A 13012-nucleotide genomic window follows, 5' to 3' on the forward strand; every position below is an offset into this window, starting at 1 on the left:
ACCCAGCTTTTCCCTCACCCTCAGAGGCTGCAATCCTACTAAAACAACTTAAACAGCACATCCCCAAGCCCACTGCAATAAAGAACAAACTATTACTAAAAAAACCTGAATATTACATCTAGTAATAAATCTAGAGCTGGTGAAGCCAACCCCACTCTGCACAGATGGCCCCAAGAGCTGCAGGCCTTGTGGTTTATGAGTCACAGAATGGTTTGGGTTGGAAGGGACCTTAAAGCTCATCTTTTTCCACCTCCCTGCCACAGGCAGGGACACCTTCCATTAGACCAGGTTGCTCCAAGCCATGTCCAACTTGGCCTTAAAGTGTTGGTAATATCTCACAGTATCTGGCAAGATAAATTTTAGCAGAGAAGTTTTGATTTGGGCAATCAGCAGGAAGGATGTCGGTGCTAGTAAGGTTAAAATAAAGTGTCTTGTCAGGGCTAATACAGCCTCATACCTTGTGACAAACACAGCAAGGGAGAGCTTTAACCACCCAGCAGCCTCAAAACTGAGCTGTCATCGCTGTGCCACTCTAACAGGATAAAACAAGGGGGAAAATAATTCAAACGCTTCTGAAAGTCTGTTTGTGCTCGAGCACAGAGGGATGCCATCATTATTGATGGGAAAAAGCCTAAGGCAGAAAAAGGCAATCCATCTCCACACACACAGGCACAGGAGAGACACCTGAACAGCTTTAACAGGGAAAAGAAATCGTGGAAAAGTGAATGAAGCAGATTTACTGAATGCCCCAGTTCAGAGGCTGGAGAGGTGCCCACTGTCCCCACCTCTGTCCTTGGGGTGGCACCATCCCAACCCCGCCTGTATTTTCTATAACCTGCTGCTGGGGGGACACTGACACCAGAGTTTATCTGCTGCTCATGGGGGAACAGCAATGGCCCTGTGCCAACCTGAGGGGGGGCACCCACCAAACCCAAAACATCAGCACAGCTCTTGTAGAGAGCAAACTTACTGGGGGTTAAGGGAAAAGAGATTTCTAGAAGACAAGAAAGTAGCACAGAGTCTGGATGAAGTCACTGGCCATCAGCTGGAGGAGTTTTATTCTGTCCTGACTGCATTCAGGAGACCAGGACGGGGGGGAGGCAAAATATTGTGTCCCACACCAGGCAAAATGAGGCCTCTTGCTGGGAAATCAAAACTCATTTGCTCAGCCTCAAAAAAAGGTTAAAAAATAAGAGGGTGCTGGGGCACTGCCCAGGCTCCCCAGAGCACTGTCACAGCCCCAAGGCTGCCAGAGCTCCAGGAGTGTTTGGACAACACTCTGAGGGACAGGGTGGGATTGTTGGGGTGTCCTGGGCAGGGCCAGGAGTTAAGACTTGATGGTCTTAGGGGTCCATTCCAACTCAAGGACCATCAGGACATTCTGTGATTCTATGATTAAATCCTATGGACTGACACACTGCACCTTCAAAGTATTTTAAACTATTTTCCCAGATACCTGTAAGAAAAAGAGGTGCCTCCCTCTGTTCTAGCACTGGAAACCTAATTCAGTTTATTTCCATGCAGAGGCAGGGCAAGGGACACACCCAACAGCATAGAAAGCTGGTGTACAGAAAGAACATAAGCTCCAAATCTACATTTCTTCCTTGGAAATCCTTTTTTTTCCCTTACAAACAAAAAATCTCAGCTGCCTGGTAATACAGGTGATTCCCAGGTTATGGCTGGTGTGTATAATATTGTAATAAAATTGGAGAGCAACTAGGGGCTCTGGCTGTTAAACTGTTATTTCACTGAGTCACAGAAAGCTCCTCTGGTGAAATAAAATCCCCATGAAATGTATTTATGGGTTTTGTGGTTATTAAGAAAAAGTCAAAGCAGTCCTTGGTTCTGGGGTACCTCCCAAACATGGGCAGAAAACCCACCTACTGGCCTCATGAGCTTTGATCAGGGAATGACATTTCCACAATGGTTTTGGGGAATCTGAGGATGTGATTGAGCAGAAACACTAAGCTTAAATGACTTTGCACTGAACTGAATGACTGGAGTGTAAACTTTACACACAAGACACCAGCTTGTTCCTACGGCCCATGGATAAGTTGCCTTGATCCCACAGGATGGTTCTTTTCTGAGCATCAGTTGTATCCCAGAGCACAAATTGTGGTTACATATCTGAATTTATAAAAATGATGAGTTTTGATCAGGGACTTCCCTTTTTACATCTTTCTAGGATGTACAGATGGAGTTGGAAGAGCACAGACAGCAGAGTGTGCTGCTGCCATCCTTCCTTTGGATCAAAACATACCTCTGCTTGTGTTTTACTGAAACTGAAAAAAAATAGCAAAATAACTCAATGCCACTCAATGTGGCAAAATACAATCCAAACAAAGATGTGAAAACCAGTCCAAACTTCCCATTTTTTAATTTAAAATACTACCTATTTCAAAATTACTCTGTGCAGGTTTTCTAGAATAATTTTCAAAATTCCATTCCAGGGGAAGTTTTGAAAGTCTTTATTTAAAATCTACTAAAACGCCAAGTTTCTCTGTAAAACCAAGATTTCTAAAGCAGCTCTAAGTGACACATATACTTTTTTTTTCTTTTTTCCAGCACATAACCTACACTAAATGCTCCTTTAAGGAGGGAATGCCTCCCCAGGGGTGTGCTCTGGGAGTTTTGTACCTCCGTCTCTTCCCTTCTGATTCGCTCCATGTATTTGTTTCCATAAGGAATCTCTCCATTTCGTCTGATGTGATAACAGGACTGTCTAGAAAATCTGATTAAAGTATTTCAGCCTTTCCTACAGGCAGGTGCAGCTCAGCACATGACACACTACAGCCACACCCCCAGGGAAATCAGCAGATCCTCCTCCAGACGCAGCTACAAGAGCACTGTGAGGCACAGCAATGCTCGTGTTCATGGTATCACTCACAAACTGTTTCATAGCAAAAGTTCAAATCTACCCCATAAATTCTTTATGAAGTGTTCCAATGCAGAGAATCCCAGAATGGTTTGGCTTAGAAAGAACCTCAAAGCTCACCTTGTTCCACCCCCTGTCATGGGCAGGGACACCTTCCACTAGCCCAGGTTGCTCCAAGCCCTGTCCAGCCTGGTCTTGGACATTTCCAGGGATGGGGCAGCCACAGCTGCTCTGGGCAACCTGTGCCAGGGCCTCCCCACCCTCACAGGAGAGAATCTCTTCCCCATATCCCATCTCACCCTGCCCTCTGTCACTGGGAAGCCACCCCTCCTTGTCCTGTCACTCCAGGTCCTTGTCCAAAGACCCTCTCCAGGTCTTTTCTAGGCTTCCTAAAAGTTGCATCTGCACCTCTGCTGGGCCCCCAGGGCTGGTGTTCAGATCCCCCCCACCCCACAGAGCCCGTCAGCCCCTGGCCACACAGAGCACACGGTGCAGAGGTGCCCCATGGACTCGTTACCTTGGGCCCTCCCCAGCCTGGGCAATCCTGCAGCGTGTTGCCCCTCCCCATGATGGACATTCTCCAGCTGCAAACTTCCCAGATTTCTTCAAACTCCTCAATGTAGCATCCCTGGGTAAGGTGCTCTGAAATCCATGCCAGGAGTAGCCAGACCTGTGCAGGTGCAGAGGTCTTGACACCCGGGCGTGCAACGTGCACTTACCTTTATTTTCCAGAAGGAATGTAGCTCATTTAAACTACACAAACGAAGTGCCCTGCAGCCAACAGGGAGAGCCAGGCACCCTTCTGAGCAGTACATCTCAGACTGTGGGAGGAGATGTCTTCAGAAGGCTCTTACTGATGGGTTTGGACTGGATGCTACGATTTTTAATAGCTTGAGTCAGTAGGATGAATCCCATCCTAAATTACAATTCTGAGCAAAGATATCTATTTTTAGAATCCTGAGCCTTCAAACTCTGTAAGGCCAGATTTTGGCTTTCACTCTGAGACATGGACTTACCCAAGCCACAGCTCAGCACAGACAGGAAAGAATGGTAAAGCTGAAATATTACACCCAACCCAAAAGTTGCTGCTTCACTTACCTGCCCATCTCACCTCAGAGATCTTCTATTCCTTGAACCACAACAGAATGGGTATTTGGCCATTCTCCTCCTTGTTTCCCTTTCAATATTCTGAAGTCTTCAACTGCAAAACTTTAAACCAGATCCTGGTGCTAAAACATTGAGAACAGCACATCATGACACCACCTCCAGAACAGTGTTGTCTCCAGACATCTCACTCCATTTCACTGCCTGCCCTCCAAATGCCACATCCCAAGCAGTTATTTACTTTAACAGGCTGCAGTCACTGGAGACAGACAGAACACATGCTCTTTGCACTTAAAACCTCACAGACATCTGTTGTTGGTGTCACAGCTCCAGCCAGGCTAAATTTCTCATGATTCTCCTCCTAATGCCAACAAAATGCCAACCCTGACCTTTAATTGTTGGTTTCTACTGCTCATGTATCAGCAACTGTTCCCCAGAGGATGCTGTTACCAGTTATCAGCTCCTCTCCAAGATCATGCTTCCCTCCAACCTGAGCACCAATCTGCAGTTCCTGGACATGAAGCCTTAGGTAGGAAATGAACCATTCATACATATCCTTCCCCAGCAACAATTATTCACTTGCTCACAACTAGAGCTACCAAAGCAGAACTGTCTGTTCTCACTCACCCCTTTGCCTTTCCAACCATGTACAAACCACACACACAGGTTCTTTTAACCTGCAGACCTGAATTATATTACCTCTTGAACCTGCAATCATAAAATCTGCCTTTCCCCTTTCCCCTCCTGATCCAACAAAGGCAGGAGCTCCATGAGCAGGAGCCAGGTCTCAGTAGTGACACAGCCAGGCAGCAGAGAACAGAAACAGCTGAGTGACACTGCTCAGGGGGAACCCCACGAGCTCCTGCACTGGGGCATTGGCAGTCACCAGCTCTTACCTCAGCAGTGCCAGAGCAGATGGACAGAGAAAGGTGCAAACCCCCAGAAATTGGCAGATACAAAACAGAGAGAGGCACAAGAACCCTGTAAATGGGCAGATACAAACAAGGACCCCTCCTCCATTTCCCATCCCTCCCTCCAAGCACTCAAATACAGCTTTCTTGATGTAAGCCCCACAGAAGAGCTGCTCTCCCAAGATCTCTTTTCTCCCCTCCCCATCCACAAACACAGGCTCTACCGACTGTTTTCCTTTAGCACATCCCACGAGGAATATCAAGTGCACTGGTGAGATCAGCCTGGCTGTGCCCCAGGGTGCTGCTCCCATCTTAGGAGACAGACAGTAAAAAAAGATGTTATTGGAGAAACCAAGATGCATTTTCTGCCTGTGTCCCCACAGACCCGGGCTGGGGTTGGGTGTGCAGTGTCCTACACACCAGCTCAGCAGGCTGGGCAGAACCTGGAACCAGCTTCCCCTCTTCAACTGCTTGTTATCCAAACTGCCAACCACTGTGTGAACCAAAACATTAAATTCAAAGCACTAAAGAGACTTAACCCACACAACAACTTGGGAAGGCAGGAAAAAATGAGATGACAATTCTAGTGAGCCAAGGAGAGAATCGAAAGAATCACATAGCTTGTCCTAATACACCCTGCTGAAAAAGTAAAATTAAGATAAGGGCCCAGTGGCACTGCTTTGCTATTCAAACTCACTGGTGGAAAAAAGAACATGACTCTCCTGTTGACTCTCCTATTCATTAAAGCCCAGAATCAAAACAAAGTCTATGCTTTAGTTAACCCCTTGCTTACAGCTCTGACAGTCACTGACTGGAGCACAGAACCTCCTGATGGAATAAAAGTTCTCAAGAATGGAAGCAATGCAAAATAAATATTTATTAATAAATTAAATAATAAATTAATATATTTTATTTATTTATTTTATTAATCAAGTTTAACAAGTCCAACTGCAGGTCCTCCACCTGGGTCAGGGCAATCCCAGACAGGAGCACAGACCAGGAGAAGAACTCAGTGAGAGCAGCCCTGAGGAGAACGACTTGGGGGTGTTGGTGGATAAGAAGCTCCACACACCCCAGCCATGTGTGCTGGCACCCAGAACCCCCCCGTGCCCTGGGCTGATCCCACAGTGTGGGCAGCAGGGGAGGGGGGATTCTGACCCTCTGCCCCCTCAGGTGAGACCCCCCTGCAGAGCTGCCTCCAGCCCTGGGAACAACAGCACAAGGATGTGGAGCTGCTGGAGAGAGTCCAGAGGAGGCCACAGGGATGCTCCAAGGGCTGGAGCCCCTCTGCTCTGGAGCCAGGCTGGGAGAGCTGGGGGGGTCACCTGGAGAAGAGAAGGCTCCAGGGAGACCTGAGAGCCCCTTGCAGGGCCTAAAGGGGCTCCAGGAGAGCTGGAGAGGGACTGGGGACAAGGGATGGAGGGACAGGACAAGGGGGAATGGCTTCCCAGTGCCAGAGGGTAGGGTGAGATGGGATAGTGGGAAGAAATTCTCTCCTGTGAGGGTGGGGAGGCCCTGGCACAGGTTGCCCAGAGCAGCTGTGGCTGCCCCATCCCTGGAACTGTCCAAGGCCAGATTGGACAGGGCTTAGAGCAACCTGGTCTAGTGGAAGGTGTCCCTGCCCATGGCAGGGGGTGTAATTAGATGGGCTTTCATGTCCCTTCCAACCCAAACCATTCCATGATTCTACAACTGCAGGTGCCTTCAAACCCATCAGGAACATCCCCAGCTGCCTCCAGGAATGGCCACACAACTCCAGCTGCTCTGAATCAAGCTGGGGACAAGGAACACCAGTATCCTGATGGCCAAAGAAAATGGCCACAAAACAACACCCTCTTTTAATGAAGAACCCAGGGTTGGGTGCCTGTCCTGACACAGTTGTGGCAATGAGCCATGGACAGACAGACAACCCTCCTGGGTGGGCAGGTCCAGGGCTGACGCTCAAACCGTCGACGCTCCCAGGCAGCCACACACTCAGCTAAGCAAGATCTGCATTCCTCACCAAGCACAGCCTCCAGCTGGATTTCATCTGCAACCATCAGGAACACACTGCCTGAACCCAGGATTACAAAGGTAACTCTGATATTTGACAAGCCTCACAGCTCCTTGGCTGACTCTGGGCCGCAAGACCACTGCAGTGCCAGCACTGCCTGTACTGAGAGACACGTTGAGCTGGTTGAAGTTGTCAACAGAAGGTTTCTGGTGGGCACAGTTCATTCACTTCACTGCACTCTCACCCTACACATCATCATCACTTCCCTCATCTCCCATCCCCAGCTGGAAAACCACCAAACTGCTCAACTGGTTCACTGTCAGAATAAGCAAAGCAGGATTGTTCAGTTCAGAACAAAGATGTGCCACAGGGCTTGGGCCTTTCCATTTAGTTCCTTGTAAGCAAGAAGAGCTCAACAGCAGTGCCATGTGCTGCACCTGGGAACAGGACATCCAGAAGGCTTCTCTACTCCAACCTATTTGGGAGAAAGAAATCACTGTCTGCCCTTTCTGAGCCTCCCCACTCCCATGTCACCTGTGTGACCAACCCCTGAACCACCAGATGCATGGAGATTTTCCAAGTTCTCATCACCAGCCTCTCACTGCATTTTCTTAAGTAAACATGTGACAATATCAACAGCAGACTGACAAATCCTGTCCTGGAATGATTTCCTCATTGCCAGCCTCGTGCATCTCCCAGCCAAAGGAGATGGACCAGCAGCACACACGGATTTAAATGGACCTCCCCATCAAGAAGTTCTTCTGAAGAGCTTCACTCCTGTGCCACAAGATGCTGCAAAGCACAGGACTGAGCCCCTGTAACTCATCACATGGACTCTCCTGCTCCTACGGGCCCTGAATAATTTGCACCCAAAGCCTCCTCTCACAGCTGTGTCCCACATTCCCGTTATCCCTGTGGCAGCTCTGCATATCTGGTTCCTGAGTGTGTGTCTGTGCACTCCTCCACACCAGACCCATGCTCTGGGCAAGAACATGTACACTCCCTGTGCCTCTCCAAAACTTCTCATACTCATGGAAGACTGGGAAGGGGAAAGTCAGGGAAAAGTTACAGCATCCAGGGAAAAGCTACAGCATCTCTCCACAATTTCCAGCTGAGGATGCCATAGTATATAAGTGCTATTTCAACATAAGTATATGCTGAAATGCATCCCAAAAAACTGGGAAATTCATTATGTTCCCCCAGCTGGAAATCTCCTGCATAACCTTCCCTGCCACTGTTGTCCTTTAAAGCAACTCCCACCCTAAATTTCCTGTATTTCTACTCAAGTTGATTTAGTGGTGTCCAACACTGTATCACATGCTTCAAAGTCCAGGCAAATGGGACTTACTGAATTTTAGGAATCTATTTATTATTCTCAAAGAAACTCGCCAAATTAATTGTTCTGTGACAAAACATACTTGATCATTTTCCTCCGTATTTTTAAATCTGTTACTCAGAATTTGAAGCACATGGATTTAGAGTACTTGTTTAGGCCATGCCTTGGTAGGATTGAGCCTCAGGACAGAGTCCCTTGGAAGAAGCTGCTGCAGTCTTCATTCCCAGCTTCTGCACTTTGCAGGGATAAGCATCCTGTCTATGGAAATGCATTGTGCAGTGCAGAGATCAGATGAACAGGGTTGTACCAGCCCACACCATCCACCTCTACTACACATCTGCCTGTGATTTGCCATTTTCCATTCATGAGATGCTGCCAGGACTGACAAGTTGATGCATTTCCTACCAGAACTCCCCTGCTAACGATGCACTTACACTCAGGAACACATCAGTCAGTCTCTCCTGGTTTTAGCACAGCCATTGCACTGCAAGTACTCAGTTCTGTCACCCACCCTTCTGCACACCATGTTCTCCCTTCAGCTGAACATGAAGCCTCTCCCTACCCCACCTCACAGCATCTCAAGCAGCTCCTTCACTTCCTGACCTTTGACAAGCACCTTTTGTTGCTCACCAGTCCTCCCCCACTCCATTTACTCTGATTTTCCTTTAATACCTTGGGTTGGACTTTTTCCAGTGTAATCTTTTTTGCTTTTGCCAGGAACATGGACTGATGACTGTACCAGCAGTTTTGACTAAGAAGTGACCCCAGCTGTCCTTCACACCCACAGTCCACCTTCTAGTCTAGATGGCTTCCCAGAATAATTAATTCCTCCAGTTTCCTCAAGGCCCCAGCTGACCCCAAGCATTCCAAGCACAATCCAGTGCTCTTTTTGATGGCAGTGCCACATTAAGCTGCCTGATCTCACCCTTTAGCTGCCCCTTTAGCTTTAAATGTATATCCCCGTGGGACTATGTGGAAAACAGATCCAGAACTGATCCAGATTTAAAGGAACCACTGGTGAAGCTTATCTTTCATTTAATTTAAATATGTCTTGCTAACAGCTTTATCAGCACAAACAAGATGATGGTGGAGGGTTGGTATAAGTTGCTGGCACTGGAGCATTTACAGCAACACCAGCACATAAAACATATCCAGAGCTCACCTTCAGAGTCTTATTTATGTCTACAGTGACATTTGATGATGATGATGATTGGGGGAGTTTTTAGGGCCTCAATATCTAAAACCTCCTAACAGAAAAACATTTATGAAGCCACATCATGCACCATCATCTTAATTAAGCTTTTACACAGCTGACAGAGGAAAATACTGCCAGTGCAAGGAATTCTTCCTTCATCTCCAAGGAGTGACAGGAAATGGAGAGGCCTTGGCTGACAGCACACACCAGTCCAGAAGCACTGCCCCCAGGACAGATGATCCCACTCCAGCATGTATATGAGAAACACTAAAATATCTCTGGGCAAAACCATGTCATCCTTGTCCACACTAGGGCATCACACCTCTTTTCCTCCTTTGGTTTGTGCCAACTAAGCAAACCTTTCGTTAGGACTGGATACTGCTCACCCTCCTCACTGAGCAAAGGGCTGGCACGGCTCAGGCTCCAGTCGGATTCCCTGCCCTGCACCAACATCCCAGCACTCCCACACAGGGATCCTTCCTGTCATGTGTTTCACAAACTATGTCAGGCTGCCAATTCAACAAGTCTGTCCTCTTCCTTTTTTATTCCCTCTTGCATACAACCAGCTTGCATTAATCCCTCACCCAAAACCAGAATGGATAATGACAAAGGAGCTGGGACCCCAGATTCCATGCAGTGGATATTAGAGATGTTCTTCTGTAAAATCAGGATTTGTGGTATGAATGTGGAGATGCCAAAGTCAGGGCAAATATTCCAAACATTCCTTCCTCAAGGCCCCCAGCAGTCCAGCAGCACACCAGGCTCACACGTGCCCAGCTGAGCATGGAGACTGGGAGGGAAGCACAAAGCTTCTCAACCAGCTTCCATCTCGCAGCTCTTGCCCTGCCTTGAGCATCACTGCATTTAAGTAAGATAAGATGCATAGAATGTTCTCCAGGAACTACCACAGTGCTGAAGGCACCACTGCCCTGGAATAAAACACCTCGTATGAGTCCCTACAAACTACCTGCGTGACTGAATAAGGCACAGACAGTGCAGTGAGTTGTACCTCAAATCTAACTTTGCTTTGTGCACAAAAGCATCTCTGAAGACACTGGGCCAAGGTTTAGCTATGTTTTATCTAAGCCAGCATGAGCAGCCCTGGCATCCCTCCTGGAATGCAGTGATGGGGGCAGAGGGGCCTGGGGGTGCACCCGTGGCACGCGCGGTCAGTCGCTGCCATCTCACTAGAACCACAGTCCTTCTTGAGGCTCAATTGTCTTCCTTCCTCCATTCCTGCAGTGAGAAAGGATTAAAACATAAAGGCCCATGAAATATGGTAAAAACAGAAAGGGGAAAATATGGAGTAAAGGTGGCTTAAAACAAAACCAGAGTGATTTCCAAACGGAGTGAGAGCACTGTATCTCACAGGGAGAAGGGAATGGGAGGTGCTCCCTGAACAGCAGACATGGTGCAGTACAGGACCACTGCTGAGAAATTTTAAGATACAATATACAGATGTGGCTATTTCCTAGAGTTAGAAAAAAGTGGATGTTAAATTCTTACCCAGCTTGAGATTAATTTTCTTAAACCTCCACACATCACTCCTCACATCACTGTATCATTGTGACCAATGCATCAGAAAGCTTCACATGAGCTTGGGTTTTTAGGGATATACATCTCTGCATGAATTACCTCTACACTGTGCAGGACATGGGACAGTGTGTATGTGCCATGCCACACACATGCACAGCAGTAACACACACAATTAACAGGGATGTGTACGTACTCCAGACAACCTAAACAACAGTCTAGGTAAGTTTTACCACACACACAGAGGTATTACATGTGTGTGTACACACACATAAATGTAGATGTACATTGTGACTCTTGGAAGAAATAAAGCAGAAGGAACAACCTGGGAGAGAAAGGTAAAGCAGGATACAAGGTCACAAAAGTGTTTCATCCCAAATTTTGCAAGTCTAGTTAGACGGAGACCAAACCCCTCTGTGCCAGGACTCTGAGAAGCACACGAGCTACTTACCACAGCTGCCCACGGGCTGCAGGACAGCCCTGGAGTCCTGCCAGTCCCAGTGCCCGCTCCTCCCGTGATCCTGGAGCTGGAGCCCAGGGCAGGAAGCAGCTCAGCACTGCTTACACTGCCCCACCTCGCTCCTAAGCCAAAGCATTCCTGCTCTGCTCTCCTCTAGGATCCTTCTCTGTAGCATGCAGGGCTGCACTTGGGGCAGAATCTGTTCCAACACATTCAAACAGGAGGTTTAACAGGTTTGTTAAAATAGGTTTAACAGCTCCACTGATCCCTCTGAGAACACAGGAAGCCTCAAACTGATTTTTATTGAGCTCTGGAAAGTTCCCTGTAAGTTCTAGTTTGAGAACATTCTCTTTAACAAGCGCTCTGGCTCCGGCTCTGCAGAGAGAAGTCAATCCACTTGGAAAAGTTCAACCTTTAAACCACTATATACCACACTTACAATTCAAATAAAGAAAATCTATGCTTCAACTGTACTTCAACTGAATTTGTTTTAAATTAATTTTTTTGTGATGAAAAAATATTTGCCAGTGAGATGTTAGCACAAGTTAAGTTCTGACAAACTAGATTCAGAGGCCCGTTTTGCTCAAGTCACTGTTTCTGTACATAAATACTTTAAAAAGACAAAAAATAAAGTGTGTCACAGTGCAAACAGGGAAACATCGTGATTTATTCACCTTCATTCAGGTAACACACACGTAACATTCCACTTCCCCTACCTGCTGTCAGCACGGGATGGAAGCAGAGGACAGTTTAAGGACAGCTTGAAAACTCAGGACTCAAAAGGAGAGGAGGCATTTGGGGAACAGGCAGGGCCCCTCTGACACAGCAGGAGGGGAATGACAGGATGGGGGATGGTGGGAGGCTGAGTGTGCCTTCCTGAAATAGCTGCTCAGTGCCACTGCTGGGACAGAACCTGCAACAAATGCACCGTTACCACGACCCCGGACATTCCTTACACTCAAACCTTCCTTTTTTTTTTTAAGGACAGGAGATACAGAGGAAAGGATTCAGACACCTTGTTCCCTGACAGACCAGCGAGATGGAAATCAGGGCAGTTTAACAGCTTTTTTCTGCCCCCCCATGGGAGATTATTCTGGAAATGAAGGGGATGAAACCTGGCAGCAGGATACCCCAGCAGCAAGGAGGGGGAATAGTCTAAACCCAGGGAGACTGTTGGGAATTCTGCAAAACCAGAGTCTCTGCTGTGGGGTTAATGGGTCTACACTAAGTTTTTTGGTTTGCTTTTGAAAAAAGAGACACTTCTGAGGGGCCTGCACATCATGTGGCCATTGCCTGTTGTTAAGATTTTTTGTGTTTAACACGTTTTCCCTCATGATTTTTCATAGAAGAAAAACATAGAAAATACAACAGTGGTCAGAACAAACCTGAGCAAAGTGAATCACACTGGATGAACACCCGGTGAAAGCAAGAACGGAGAAGGTGTTCCAGCTCCATCAAAAGGAAAACCCAGGAAAGGTCTAAATCCTGATGAAGCATTCCTGAGAACACCAGATGCTGCCCATTGCACCAGTAGTAACACAAATTCTCACTTCAGCTCTTCACCAATTTAGCACTAAGAATGGTGAAGTGCACTGCATGGAGAAA

This window comes from Chiroxiphia lanceolata, chromosome 27, assembly GCF_009829145.1.
Source record: "Chiroxiphia lanceolata isolate bChiLan1 chromosome 27, bChiLan1.pri, whole genome shotgun sequence".
In the NCBI taxonomy this organism is placed as follows: Eukaryota; Metazoa; Chordata; class Aves; order Passeriformes; family Pipridae; genus Chiroxiphia; species Chiroxiphia lanceolata.